Raw genomic sequence first — 12,796 nt, forward strand, 5'->3', positions numbered from 1 at the left:
ATGTCTCCGATCTCCAGATTTAAGTATCCTCAGATTTGGCCATGTTGGAAACAGTATAAAAATGGGAACTTTTTTGTGTGGGGCACACACGCGGCGCGCGAGCGCACACACACACACACACACCTAATGTCCAAGTGTACTCACTCCTGGGGAGCATTCTAACCATTGCTGGGTTTTGGAATTCATAACTGCTGACAGTTGCATTTTGCGAAATTAAGAAAAACAAGAAACTATTGGTTTAATTTTTGCACACACGCAGAAGATCGTCGTCTACACGCCACAGAAAAAATAAGACTTGTAAACAGAAGCTAATTCCTTAAGTTCTGTAGAAACCCCCCACACACACACACACACAACAAACTAGATGTTACTGGATGTTAAACAACTGGTCCATTCTTTCCCTGCTCAAAGCCAAACCCCGTCAGTGATATTTTGTTTTTTTGTAACTCGTCTGAAAGAGAGCTAAATTAGGTATTCTTCATGGCTCTTTCATCAATATATGTTTAACTTGTAAAGATGCCACTAATTTGTACAAGTGTTTCATTTTTCAAAAATCTGGTATCCTTTTTCTTGAAAATGAGCTATAAACAATAGTGCTGCAGGGTTATAGAAAATCATGCTAAACAAAACTAGGCACCGCAAAGCAACATCATATTTAGCTTTTCTTAATAAGCAAAATATCATTTAAATGAACAAAGCAAGAAATGGACCAAAATAGCATACTCAGCTAACATTACAAAAAAGCAAACTGCACTTTGCCAGACATGACACGATTACATCCCATTACAGCATTGATAGCGTATCTTGTAATAAAAGGGCAATTTTCATTAATGTTCACTCTTCTGTTTTCTAAATGTAATGACTTCTTATGATTACAGACCTGTAACAACATTGAAAGGGTTAGTTTGTTAATGTTCAAAACTCTGTATCATCTTTCTAAGGATGATAAAAAGCCATTTTGTCTCATACACGCATTTCTGTGACTATGCGCTAGTACTAAAATCTCCCATCCTAGGCCACTCAGGTCCTCGGGCATGAAAGTGGGGGAAGGGAAGACATGGGGGTGACAGGAGAACTTACCGCACACTTCTGCATCAGACCAGGAATGATGTCATATCCGGTGCAACACAGAGGTGCTCTGGAGCGCGGGGGGAACACTGGGGGGTTCTTAGGCATGTTCCTGCATCTTCACATCAGAAAGCTGAGAAGTGGGGGGAGGCAGAGGTTAGGAGCGAGGGTCCCCCATCCCCACCAGGGGACGGGTAACCCTACTCAGATGACAAAAGTTCTATATGAAAGCAGAAAGAATGTTACACCTACCCGTGACTGTTGTTCCAGCTGTCACCTGTGCAGTGCAACTTGGAGTAAAACTGAACCATCAGGCATTACTGAAAGTGTACCATGCCCTTCCACTCTGAATTGTGGAGGTTAGGTGTGTGTCTATATATTCATGTAAAACATTCTTGATCAAAGAGCAACCTTACCAAAAAAAAACCCTACCCTCCTTCTACTTTTGGTCTTTTAGAGCCGAAGCTTAACCTTTTGGACTGAGATGATCCATAATGCGTATGAGGACTAGGGGTGTGCATCCCAAAAAGATTTAGGTTTCCCACTTCAGGTTTACTCGAAGCAGGAAAAGAATTTGGAAATACCAGAATTCTGGTATTTACTTGCTTTGATATGCTCCGTAAAGATTCGGAACACACTGAAGTGAGGGGGAGCAACCCCCCACCTCCACCTCCCAACCCCCTGGGGCAATCCCTCCACTCCCCACCCACTTACCTGGCCGGCAGGAAGAGGGGGAGGGGGGTCAACTGGGCAGTGGGATGCTGCCACTGCCACTGTGGCAGTGACGGCTGCGGCAGCAGCACACGCAAGGCTGGGACAGCCTGGAGCCGGCCCCTCTGCTGCTGCCGCAGCGTGCGCAAGGCCGGGATGGCCCAGAGCTGGCTCCTCTGCCACTGCACCGCCTCCTCAGGGCCTGCAGGGTTGCGGGGAATGCCAGAGCTGCTTCCTCCGGCCCTTCCTGCCCCTCAAATGGCTTCTGCGGCTATTTGTGGGGCAGGAAGGGCTTTCTCCGCCTCCTCTGCTGCCTCACAGCCCTGTAGGTGGCGGGGAGGGCCGGAGCCACCACTGCCGCTGACACCGCCTCCACCACCAGTGGCAGAGCCAAGGTAAGTGGGGGTGGGTGGCTGGGGGTTGGGGGGATGTTTAAAGGGCCCTTTAAACTTGGCCCCGAATCTTTCCGAAGCATTTATGAATGCTTTGATTCGGGATTTCCAAATCAGGGCCAGCATGATCCCGAAACTTTACGGATAGGGTCCAATTCGGGTATTTTACCTGAATCAGAAACCCGAAGTGCACATCCCTATTGAGGACAATGCACACCTAACCTGTTGGTCATAATGCTACTCAGTTCGGAGTTTCCTGGCAGACAAAACCAATGCTGTGCTGCGTACACTTTTTCCAAGCAGAAATTGGCTATTTCAGGTACAGCAAAATGCTGTAATTGTAAGCATGTTCAATTTCCCCCCCACAGTTGCTACTGCCTTGGCACTATTTCTTCCTGGCCACAGTCTCTTTCGTCTTCCTATATTACTCACATGGGTGATCCCACCTAAACAGGAGTCATAAAGACATGATGTTAATGATGCTACGTAATAATCCAATTTTGGCAGCCCGGCCAACATTTACTGAAAAATTTGCAAGGGCAAATATCTAACGCTGATGAAATGTTCAAAGAGCACTTCTGGATCAACCTTAGACCAAAGCGTAGAAACATGTGAATTCCAAACCTGTCTCATTTTCTTTCAGTTCCCAGCTGGGATCAATTTGTGTGTTAAATTACGCCTTTGGTTTCAAACGGTAACCAAAATGCTTTTGACTGATTCAAACACCCCAAAAACAAAACCCTGATTCACACTATCACCAGTAATACCTGAGAAACAAAATCTACTTTTCTCCTTTAGAAATACAGTTTCCCTTGCTAGTCCCAAGCAAAATGGGGGAACACTGCTAAAAAACAGAAGGTGTAAGGCTAAGAGACTTCTTTTGTGCTCGAAATGAAAAACACATCATTTTCCTATAAATGGATGGGTCATTTGGTAAGAAATCATTTCATTTTTAAGCTTTCAGCTTCAAAAATCTACACACAAAAATTAGCTTTCTACTTTGCACATATACTTATGTCCATATTTATTTTTTAGTTAAGAATTTATATGCTGCTTTTCTCCCCAAGGAGACCCACAGAGGCTTACAACAACAACAGAGTATAGATAAACCCCAAAACAAAAATATGACTTGAGTGTGCTGGGAATCAACTGCTCATTCATCCACAGGTACAGCCTGCTAGCCACAGGCTACACGCCCTTCAGCTTGTGCCAAGGTCTCATGCCTCTAGCCATGCTCAAACCTTACAGTACCTGCAAGAAGAGGAAGGCAATTCATCCCACAACAAGTCAGCAAGATACAACTTTTTCCCCACCCCACCCTGCTCAATTTTCCCATAATAAACATTTGGGTTCTTAAGTCTGTTCATTTTGCCTTTGGTTTTTCTAAGTTCCAGATAAACTACAAAGGCTGTTTTCACAGGTCTTTCTTGGCATAGCGCTAAACTCGCAGAATCGTGGTGCGTTGATGTGAGAAATCGAGCCATGAAATCGAGCCATGAAATCGAGCCATGCCGTGAGTTTAGCGCTATGCCGAGACACGTGAAAACAGCCAAGGCCTTATCTTCTTGGCGCTATATTTCATAGGGTCAACATAATCTCTCAGTAGATTTTCCTAGAAGTAAATTGGAGCTGCTAGGAGCCCTAATTCAGCCTGAGGCATGAGGCATGATTCAGCCTGAGGCATGATACAGAGGGAAAGGTATTTAACCCATGCTCTTACTGTTCAAAACCTACTCCCAGGGATTGCTGTAAGCGCTGGAAGAGAAAAAAGACAGGCACGAAGTGGATGCCATCTCCCCGCCCCCCTCTATTCCATATGAAAGGTTAGTTTCAACTGGTGAAATTACTTGGTGGGGGCGGTAAACCCAGCTTCCTGCAGTGGCAGCTCTGTGCCATCGGGGGAGCAGAGGAACTGCCACTCCATTCACCCAACTGCCAGCATCTTGTCCAGTTTGGCCCCTGAATAGAATATAAGGACAGTCCGTGGTGAGTTTACAAAAAAACCAGTATAAAGTTTAAGGGGGCATACAGGCCTCTCAATACTTCTACCCTGCTTGACTTAATCAGGAGTCTTTTCCTACATGGAGGTAAATATGTAAGTTAGTGATGTCAGACTCCTTCCACAAAGAGCATCAAGAAAACACAGAAAGCCTAAAGCGCAATTAGGGTTGCCAGGTTTGTTACCCTCCCGGCAGGGGTGCTCTTGGGGCAGCATGATGACGCCACTCTGGGGGCACACCTGGGAACACCCCGGAGGCCTGTGTCCCCCGTCAGATGAGTGGAGGTGGGGGGCAGAGGGTGGGAACATGGGATCCCCTGCCCCCACCGAGGATCCCTAAGTGCAATCCATTACAGAGTTACTCCAACCTGCACTTAGCTTCAACCTTAGACAGGAGCAATACTACATACAATTGCCCTGCTACCTTAAGTGTTAACCATGTTGGCTCAACCGGATTAGCTCCTGGTTTTATCAGTAAAACATAGGCAGCTATGTCTGTCCCCCACCCCACTCCCAAAAAGTACTTCTTGATCTGTGACACAAATGTTAGCTTTTAATTCTATTGCTGGATCAATTTTATATGCAACTCTATTCTAATGTCACAAGATTGGCAAAGTACCAGCTCCCTCAACCACAGAGCCCTATCTATTGCAGAAAACTATGGGCATTACATGGACATCCTTGAGCGCTAAAGGATGTAGATGAAGATAAACACAACTACCAGGAACAAAGCCTTAGTGCTCAAAGTATCTGAAAATACAACATACAGAAGTAAAGCAGAACCCAACAAGAGCTATTAAAATACTTTATAATGTGTAGCTTTGGTCAGATACCCTGATAATCACATGGCAGAACAGTTTGCTGAAGAAAGATGGACAAAGTGCATCTGTTGGTCCAGAGACTCAGCTACAACTTGGAGACTCAATCTGCACTTAAATGAAAATGTCCTATTATACTGTTTGTTTCATTTTTATTATACTTTCAAACAAAAGCTTCTGAACCTTTAAAGCTACAAATGCAAGTACGATCCCACAGTCAGCTATGAAGTGCAAGTAATCCCAAACAGAGATTGCTCCATGCCAGCAAGGGCTACACCTCGGCTGCACTTAGGGTAACTTCTTCACTGAAAGACAGCCAGTACCGTAATTCAGGGAAGGCTGCCTCACATTTTTTGGATACAGACTGGCAATCCAATGGAAGCCTCAGGGGTGAAAAGAGTTTAGGTTTTCAGTATGCATGGACCTGAAAACACAATACAAGAGAGTACAAGTTCCGAGAAACTGCGCTTAAGTTTAAAAAGTCGGTCTTTAATTTAGTTCCTTTTGCTGACTGTTCCTTTTGCTTCATCCCCAGGGAAGCAAAATTTACCCACAAATGGTAATTTATAAATTGTACCATTTATCTATAAATGGTATTTAATTTAAATTTCTCTAGAACAGACAGAATTCTAAGGGAAGACGACTGGGCAGGCTCTGCCTCATTTATGTCTCTCAAGGAGTTCGTTAACAGTCAGCACAACAATTACATGACATAGACAGCAACTGCTCCAAGGCAATATAGTGAGTTTCACAGATTTCACCCTTAAGTTGCTCCAAGGCCAGCCAGCTGGCTATCACATCACAAAAGGACTCTCCTAAGATTTTTTTTTAAAACCTCTTATATACACACACGGTGTATTTACAGGTCCCAAAACATGGGCCAAGACTTCAGAAAGAAGTAGGAACGGCACCCTGTCTTCTTCTTCAAGCTCCACCCTCATCCTTAGAAGATGAGATAGAGGCTGCCTATCCACTCCTTCAAAATCAGAGCTGCTTGGACAACTATATGGCCCTCCACTTTTAGTTTACTGTAAGATATGAGCATCTTTCCATTTCACAGATAACTCGGAGACTCCAGCTGGTACAGAACGCTGCAGCCCGTTTACTCTCAGGGGCTAGACGGAGAGCATGCCTATCGCTCCCATCGTGCAGTCACTCCACTGGCTTCCCATCAGTTACTGGGCTCAATTCAAGGTCATGACGATCACACATCCAAAGACCTTCATGGCCGTGGCCCCTCATAGCGGTGCAACTGCCTCCCCATGTTCCGCCACGGCAGCTTTGCTCACCTGGACAGGGCCTTCTGCAGACACCATCCTGCAGTTGGGCAAAATCAACAGCTGGGCTTTCTCTATAGTGTCCCCCACCTTCGGAAACAGCCTGCCTGAGAAGGTCAAGAAAGTTCTCGCTCTCCTGGCTTTCCACAAACTATGCAAAACTGAAGTATTCAGGAGGGCTTTCTATCCAGATGACAGGACTGTGTTGAAAGACGTAGCTCAGAATGATGCTTATAGGGACTGGGACTATATGCTATGCTATTGCATACTGTCTGCTGATGCACTTATGTACCACTAGGGAGTTTCTATGTTACTTAATGTGCCACATAAATTAGTTATGCATTGTTTCAGAAAGATTTCATCTCTATGTTCAACTTTATCTTGTTTTTCAAATTTTCTGTTACCTACCCTATTGTATCTCTTTCACTGAATATCCTGTTGTTCAATATACTTGCTCAGTGAATGATCTAGCTGTTGATTATACTGTATTTCACTTGCAATGTGCAATCTGCCTTGCATCTCAGCGAGAAAGGCGGACAAATGAATGAATGAATGAATGAATGAATGAATGAAAGAAAGAAAGAAAGAAAGAAAGAAAGAAAGAAAGAAAGAAAGAAAGAAAGAAAGAAAGAAAGAAAGAAAGAAAGAAAGAAAGAAAGAAAGAAAGAAAGAAAGAAAGAAAGAAAGAAAGAAAGAAAGAAAGAAAGAAAGAAAGAGAAAGTGTTTCCCTGGATTCTTCCCTGTGACAACTGTAGGTCAAAACTGTAAAGCTTACACAGAGTTGCTTACTTTCCCTGTCTTTCGGGTGGGGGGGGGGGTTGCTAAATGCACTCGATTTCTCTTGTGTTGCCAATCCTGGACTGTGTGGACTTTTTTAAGCTGCTGTTGCTTTTTACTTGCTGCTGCCTTGAACTATTAGTTTTACTGCAGAGGCAGGTTAGGGTTTTTTTTTTCCATTTTTCTTCATTGCTTCTTTATTCATTGGATTAGTAATTTTTTGTCTCTTTTTCACATTAGCCACACTAGGAAGATATCTGCAGGATATAAATACACTAAATGCAAAGTACTTACTGGAAGGGAAATATATACACTATGGTCTTCCCATCCAACATGGGTAGTGGAGGGCTGTGGTTGCATCAGAATCAGCAATGTGATGTTGTCAAAGAAGGAGATGTGGCTGAGAAGCCAAACTTTTTTTTTAATACAGTGTTCCTGAGATCACACTAAGAAGATCTGTGTGTAAACAAGACTCGAAAATATTAAAAGCAGCCATAAAGAAGTACACACCTGGACACGTGAAGCTGCCTCATACCCAATCAGGCTATCAATCCATCGCGATCTGTACTCTCTGTCAGGGCTTTTTTTCAGCGGGAACGCGGGGGAATGGAGTTCCGGAACCTCTTGAAAATGGTCACATGGCTGGTGGCCCCGCCCCCTGATCTCCAGACAGAGGGGAGTTGAGATTGCCTTCCGCGCCAGCAATCTAAACTCCCCTCTGTCTGGAGATCAGGAGGCGGGGCCACCAGCCATGTGACCATTTTCTCTGAGGGCAACCCACTGAGTTCCACCACCTCTTTCCCCAGAAAAAAAGCCCTGCTCTCTGCTCAGACTGGTAGCGGCTCTCCAAGATCTCAAGTGAAGGTTTTTCCACATCATTTACTACCTGCTCTTTTTTACTGGAGATGCTGAGGACTGAATCTGGGACCTTCTGCATGCCACTGAGCCATCACCTCTCCCAAAAGTAGAAAGTTTGGTGATGGATAAAACACACTGCTTCAGACCAACTGAAAGCATCTACCTGGGTAGCTCTGGTCTGGTGAGTAACTAGATGGACAATCCCCAAACTGGGGGTTTCCTACACACATCTCCTGCCTCAGAATTAACTGGATCTTAAAAGATCCAGAGCCGTAATGTCAAGGCAGTTTGAAAAAAACAGGCGACTGTATGGGCAAGATGGAAAACATGAAAGGTACTCAAGACGAGCCTTTTATAATAAACCAAACAACTGATAGATGAACATTCTCACATGACCAGCACATTTAAGTTACATGTGCTGTTAAATTTAATGTCTTAAAGGAGTCTTGCTTGCAAGGTCAAGAGCAAAGACAGGCAGGCACTATCCTAGTACAACATCGAAGAACAGAGATTAAACTAAGCCCCTCCTTTCCTCGGAGTAAATAATTTACTGCAAAAGGATAGACCAGTTTGCACTGTTGCATAGGCTTCTTTAAGTATGAGGGATAATAAAATAGCAACTGAGGAAGATGCAAACCGTGTGGGAAAGTGTCATGTACTAATGTAAGGACATCCCAAAAGGGAATGACAGCTCTCAAAATAACTTTAACGTAAAATGTCGGAGCTTCACATGAGCCTATATTTCCCTTTTTATGAGTTTAGTATTTTGCAGGGGTAAGCTCTATATGCAGTGTCCGAGCCATTTATGGGTTGCCAAACACCCCAGGACAATTACACATCATTGAGCCAAATTAATCACATTTCACTGAAAAACAGTCACCGCTCACTGATTATTCAGATGTTGTCATCATTTGAGGACAATGAGAGAAAGAACAAAAAAAGTGTTCAGTTGTGTGTTCACAGTTGCTAGATCCCTTGTATACCAAATGGCTTATATTATAACTTCTCCAAATTGCATGAAAGTTCTCTGGAGGATTTAAAAAGTAAGTTTAAAAATCTGTTCCTTTGAGTCTGCCAAAACACCTACTAGGTGGAGCCCATCTAGTCTGTCAAGACTCAAAATATACTCCACATATTGAAGGCATTTAAAATAAACAGTGCCCAGCAGATACAATTCAAAAGCAATGCCTTCTGACACTTCATTGTCAGTTGTTAGAATATTGTAAAACACGATTAATCCTGCTGAATAAATTTATATCCTGAATCTATATAGCCTTTCATGTACTAGAAGCATATGGAACAAGCATAAATGTGAACAGGGACAAATGCTTACTGCTTAACTATCCCCCTGAAAATTAGGGCTTAAACATTAATACCCTGACACAAAACTATGGATAGTATGTGCATTCCGCTATATTTCAACCTGAATCTCAATCAGGGCTTTAAAAGAATTAGCCTGTATTTCCCCCCAGTGCAAACGCTGTGAGGTAGCTTTACAAACACTGATCGAAATCTGCAATTGCAATTACTAAAATAAATGAAAAAATCTATAAGCGGCAGTGAAACTGGCATACAAGCTAAAAAACTGTCAAGACACATATTGCCTAAAAATAAGCTTACAATGACTATTTTAAAGGCTGTGTGTGGTCCTACCCATATATTTTGGCAAGATGCACTTTCTCCAACCACAGCTAGAGTCATCCAAAAGCAGTGGCACTGGAGAGTCTCTGTCTCACCTGTCAAAGTTGAAGAACGTTGTTCAACAGACCACCAAGAGTCCATGGAGAGGATCCACAGCGCTGCCGCAGCTGTTCTTGATAAGGTTTCTCCAACTATAGAGGAAACACTTCAAAATTCTTCCATAAGGGAATCACCCTTTAAATGCACGCCTCGAAAAAAAAAACCTCATGCACACATTTACATTTTTAAATGTAGATTCTCTGAATAGCTGCACATTTAAATCACATTGGGGCAAATGTTTTGCAAGTATTGAAACAGAGCCACCTTTTTACAACCCTCCAAGTGCAGAAGCAGAAGAAAGCAGGATTACAGAGTTATGCTACGTTATAGGATTTTTTTCAAAACAGGATTATTTTTATTTTCGTGTATGTAGCATAAACAAAACTACTCCACGTCAGAATTCTCAGAACCCATTGTAGCTGGCAGGGAATCGTCTGCAGATGGCAAACGAGCATAAAGCCCAAATATTTAAGACAATAAAACTTACATTCATGTAACCCATTCAAAAATTCACGAGCTCACACAACCATTCCCCTAGTCCCCACATTCGGTATTTCAACTATGTACATAAAAGAGCTGTTGAGCTTCTGTAAAGAGCGCCACAATTTTCTGTGAATATTATCTAAAAATAGTTCAGACTGCCAGCGATTGAGCGCTTCTGTGCTTTAATTACTGGCAGTAGTCTATCCACCGAGCAAAACGGCTCTAGAGAGATTACTTTCACTTTTCCCAAGATATATTTAGAGTACTAACTAGCATAGTTGGGATATTATTTTTCTTTGGTTTTGTCAGTAGCATGTTTGAAATAAATTTTATTAAGTGGTAGTGTATGTAACATTGCATTGTGGGTAGCAGTTTCCTGCTTTAACCTAGCCACATCCTCAGCTGTTATATGAGACAAGTTTCCCATATTTTGTGCACAGTTAGTGTTGTTTTTCCCCGAAAGAAAAAAAAAAAGACTGTAGGATAAAGCAACAACAACAAATAAGATAATGGTTTGGACTAACTGTTAGCAGGAGGGCTATATTTACATAAAATGATATGTTGACATGTCCCACAAATTCCGAAAGGCTACAGCGCAAAAAAATTTATTGGTGGCAAGAATAGCTGAGAAACAGTATGGAAACTAACCGTTATTTTCACATCACATTATAATTCTTCCCAACGCTGTTAATTCTCCGAATGATCCTTCGAGTCGAGTCATTCTCGTGCCCATCGTGCAGGTAATGAATGGAGGCAAAGGAAAGAACAGTTTGCGTTAAACACCACAGTAAGAATCCACAGGCAAACGTCAAGTTGTGGGCCTCTATCTTCTTCCCTACACTTGTGGCTAAGAGCCAGGGAGCGGGGAAATTTTATCTTAGGAAACAATGTGGGGGGAAGAGTTCACTACTACAGGGCGTCTTCCGCATAACTTAGTTTGGCCTCAATGCTTTAGCCACTCAGAGAAACAGCCTAAAACTGGATACAACCACCCCCGCCCGCGTGCGCCCATGCATGCACGCACGCGCACACACACACCACTTAGTAGTTTGGGACCTGGGTGGAAAGGATCAAATGTCCACCTGAGGGAAATTTCAGATGAACAGGAAAAAACAAACACAAACTTAGGCTACAACCTTTGCACGTACGAACTGTGGTTGAAGTTTCGTAGAGCCCAGCTTTTCTCCCTTCCAGCACCAGGCTGGTTTCATTCGGTGTGCGGGAGGATGCCTTCCTTATGTTCCAGCCAAGAAGATCACACATGGGAGACCTTCCCCCAGCCTTGCTCATTCCTATTAGAGTCAGGGCCGGATCGAGGGGGGGGCAGGGAGGGTAGTCTGCCCCCAGCGCCACCAAGGAGGGGGTGCCGGGAGCAGCTGCCAACCACCGGGAGCACATGGGCGGCCTCCCAGTCCCCCACGCTGCCTTTCGCCTGCCCCGCAGGACAGGGGTCAGCCGGCTTGCTGAGCACGCCCTATCTTGCAGGGCACGTGAATGGCACGGGCGGCTTCCCAGCCCCCCATGCTGCCTCTGCCAACTCCGTGGTGTGCCGGGGCACCCGGCTTGCCATGCAGGCGGCACGCTCTGCCCTGCATGACGTCATCACGCAGAAGTGATGTCATCACGCAGTGCTGGGAGCGCACGCACACTGCGCGCAAACGCGCTCAGGCTGGGCTTGGGTTGCCCTGAGCACCGGCAACCCTAGATCCAGCACTGACTAGAGTTCTGGCTGGGGGACCTGTGCCTTGAGGAAGCAGGAGTTCCCAGTCACTGCCAAGCAGCAGGAAACAACCAGGAGTCTTCCTCCCAATCTCCACTCTCTTTTCTAACGGATCATGTTCAGAGGATCTAAGTGCCTGTGTCAGCTCCCTCCTAACCACAGTCTCAGAAGGAGGGGAAAAGAGACAAGGGAAGTTTTCTCAGCTTTAGCTTAAAATGAGGACATGTTCCCTCACTCTGTCTCAGCCACATTTCGACAGGAGAAGGAATAATCTCCTCTGCAATGATCCCACTTGCTTCTTTGACAAAGTATTTCTTCCTCAAAGGAAAGCACCAGTTCTGGTTTTCTTCCACCTCTTTGGAGCAGGAGAACCTCCAGAAGAACCCCGGCATCTCCTTTGTGAGGAGCAGCCACTTGGAAACAGCTGCCTCCCTTGCGGAAGGATGTTTGACTTGTAACCTTCCAAAAAGATATGAATCCAGTGACACCTTAGAGACCGACAAGGTTTTCAGAGTGTAAGTTTTCAAGAGTCAGAGCTCCCTTCTTCAGATGCAAGTAGGAATCTCCATTCCTACTAGTGTCTGAAGAAAGGGGCTCTGACTCTCGAAAGCTTACACTCTGAAAATCTTGTTGGTCTCTAAGGTCCCACTGGACTCAAATCCCACTGTTTTACTGCATGTCAACACTGCTACCCACCTATAAAAACTCTCCAACATTTTCTGAGTGGTCCCCTGCACCCCACGGCAGCCATTTTGTGGTGACACCCACTACCTGTTCTCAAAATCCTGTCAACTGACACAGGCTTAACAAGACTGGGGACCTTTCAATGAACAGCGACACACAATGCTTTTCTCCAGATAAAAGAAAAAGGAAGAGTTGATTGAGCTATCCTCTTGTCTGCATTCAAAACCCTTCTTTACTTGCAAAAAGAAGGCATGTTACCTGGCACAGGG

At 44.3% G+C, this 12,796-nt stretch overlaps 1 protein-coding gene across 6 annotated transcripts in view; it reads right to left on the minus strand.

The window, feature by feature from the left end:
- The window catches only part of SUPT3H (SPT3 homolog, SAGA and STAGA complex component), a 369,426-nt gene that overhangs the window by 275,999 nt on the left and 80,631 nt on the right, over positions 1 to 12,796 (minus strand). The window contains exons 1-2 of one of the 6 annotated variants that reach the window (XM_054996136.1): positions 10,772 to 11,398; positions 9,637 to 9,732 (exon numbers count right to left, since the gene is read on the minus strand). The exons of 4 other annotated variants lie outside the window; for them this stretch is intronic. The gene's annotated coding sequence lies outside the window, so the exon portion shown is untranslated. Of the gene's footprint in view, positions 1 to 7,336; positions 7,356 to 9,636; positions 9,733 to 10,771; positions 11,399 to 12,796 lie in introns of those variants that run through there. One more of the 6 variants, XM_054996047.1, reaches the window with a different exon arrangement.

Source organism: Eublepharis macularius, chromosome 1 (assembly GCF_028583425.1).
Source record: "Eublepharis macularius isolate TG4126 chromosome 1, MPM_Emac_v1.0, whole genome shotgun sequence".
Classification (NCBI taxonomy): Eukaryota; Metazoa; Chordata; class Lepidosauria; order Squamata; family Eublepharidae; genus Eublepharis; species Eublepharis macularius.